This window comes from Haematobia irritans, chromosome 4, assembly GCF_050003625.1.
Source record: "Haematobia irritans isolate KBUSLIRL chromosome 4, ASM5000362v1, whole genome shotgun sequence".
Lineage (NCBI taxonomy): Eukaryota > Metazoa > Arthropoda > Insecta > Diptera > Muscidae > Haematobia > Haematobia irritans.
Window position 1 is genome coordinate 157,108,034 of NC_134400.1, and position 2,956 is coordinate 157,110,989.

The following is a 2,956-nucleotide window of genomic DNA, read 5'->3' on the forward strand; positions in this document are numbered from 1 at the left end:
CAAGATATCAAACATATGCAAGAGTTTATTTGAAATTTGCTGAATAAGTTAAAAAAAAAAAACTTGAATATGACATTGTGGTAAGAAGTCATTTACGACAAAGAGAAACGTCGAATTTGAATTGAAAGAGAATGTGGTGTAGCTCTTTATAGTCTGCACCACTGTGTGGGACATAAGTTAGTTGGATATAAGTCAGTGCATATGTTTGCAACACCTACACCGAGACGAGATAGACAAAGGGGATCTTTGGCAATAATTCTTAGAAGCGCCCCTTGAGAAAAGTTGTCACTCGAACTAAAAATAATGTACAAAAATTTGAAGAACATTTTACAAAAACGTTAGCAAATTATAAAAAAAAAGGTATATACGGCCGTAAGTTCGGCCAGGCCGAAGCTTATGTACCCTCTGTCATCCACAATCGAATTAATTGGGTTGCGGTAACACTTGCCGATGGCAAGGTATCTTAAAACTTCCTAACACCGTAATATATACCACATAGTCCATACGTGGTATATATTAAACTAAATAAGGCCGATCAAATACGTATAAAATTAAGTTTAAAGTTTCTATAGAAATAAAATTTTGACAACATTTTCTATAGAAGTAAAATTTGGAAAAAAAAAAATTCCATTGAAATAAAATTTGATAAAAAATTTCTATAGAAATAAAATTTTGATAAAATTTTCTATAGAAATAAAATTTTAACAAAATTTTCTATAGAAATAAAATTTTGACAAAATTTCCAATAGAAATAAAATTTTGACAAAATTTTCTATAGCAATAAAATTTTGATAAAATGTTCTATAGAAATAACATTTTGACAATGTTTTCTATAAAAATAAAATTTTGGTAGATTATTTTTGGCTCGAGTGGCAACCATGATTATGAACCGATATGGACCAATTTTTGTGTGATTTGGGATCGGCTATATATAACTATAGACCGATATGGACCAATTTTGGCATGGTTATTAGCGGCCTTATACTAACACCACGTTGCAAATTTCAACCGGATCGGATGAATTTTGCTACTCCAAGAGGCTCCGGAGATCAAATCTGTGGAACGGTGTATATGGGGGGCTTTATATAATTATGGACCGATATGGACCAATTCTTGCGTGTTTGTTAGAGACCACATTCTAACACCATGTTCCAAATTTCAACCGGACCGGATGAATTTTGCTCCTCCAAGAGGCTCCGGAGGACAAATCTGGGGATCGATTTATATGGGGACTATATATAATTATGGACCGATATGGACCAATTCCTGCATGGTTGTTGGATACCATATACTAACACCACGTACCAAATTTCAACCGGATCGGATGAATTTTGCTCCTCTAAGAGGCTCCGGAGATCAAATCTGGGGATCGCCTTATATGGGGGCTATATATAATTATGGACCGATGTGGACCAATTTTTGCATGGTTGTTAGAGACCATATACTAACACCATGTACCAAATTTCAGTTGGATCGGATGAATTTTGCTTCTCTTAGAGCAATCTCAAGCCAACTTTGGGGGTCCGTTTATATGGGGGCTATACGTAAAAATGGACCGATATGGACCAATTTCTGCACCGTTATTAGAGACCATATACTAACACCATGTAACAAATTACTGCCGGATCGGATGAAATTTGCTTCTCTTAGAGCAATCGCAAGCCAAATTTGGGGGTCCGTTTATATGTGGGCTATACGTAAAAGTGGACCGATATGGACCAATCGGATGAAATCTGCTTCTCTTAGAGTAAGCGCAAGCCAAATTTGGGGGTCCGTTTATATGGGGGCTATACGTAAAAATGGACCGATATGGCCCATTTGCAATACCATCCGACCTACATCAATAACAACTACTTGTGCCAAGTTGCAAGTCGATAGCTTGTTTCGTTCGGAAGTTAGCGTGATTTCCACAGACGGACGGACGGACGGACGGACGGACATGCTCAGATCGATTAGGAATTTCACCACGAACCAGAATATATATACTTTATGGGGTCTTAGAGCAATATTTCGATGTGTTACAAACGGAATGGCAACGTTAATATACCCCCATCCTATGGTGGAGGGTATAAAAATTATATTGCAGTGTTTGATCAAATTTTGTTGTTATTAATAAATAATGTTTTTTCAAAAGAAATGTTTCATTATTTAATTATACCCACCACCATAGAATGGTGACGGGGGTATAATAAGTTTGTCATTCCGTTTGTAACACATCGAAATATCGATTTCCGACTATATAAAGTATATATATTCTTGATTAGGGAGAAATTCTAAGACGATATAACCATGTCCGTCTGTCGGTCTGTCTGTCTGGCTGTCTGTCTGGCTGTCTGTCTGTTGTAATCACGCTACAGTCCTTAATAATGAAGCAATCATGCTGAAATTTTGCACAAGCTCGTCTTTTGTCTGCAGGCAGGTCAAGTTGGAAGATGTGCTATATCGGTCCAGGTTTTGATATAGTCCCCATATAAACCGACCTCCCGATTTGTGGTCTTGGGCTTATAGAAATCGTACTTTTTATCCAATTTGCCTGAAATTTGAAATCTAGAGGTACTTTAGGACCATAAAGAGGTGTGCCAAAAATGGTGAGTATCGGTCCATGTTTTGGTATAGCTCCCATATAGACCGATCTCCCGATTTTACTTCTTGGACTTCTAGAATCCGCAGTTTTTATTCAATTTACCAGAAATTGGAAATCTATAGGTATTTTAGAACCATAAAGAGGTGTGCCAAAAATGGTAAGCATCGGTCCATGTTTTGGTATGGTCCCCATATAAACCGACCTCCCGATTTGGGGTCTTGGGCTTATAGAAACCGTAGTTTTTATCCAATTGCCTGAAATTTCACTTCTTGAGGGTATAGAAGGCGCACTGATCATGAAAATTGCTTGAAACTCAATGTAAAACTTCCAGATTTTACTTCTCGGGTGAACTGCTCTGCTTGATTTGTCGTC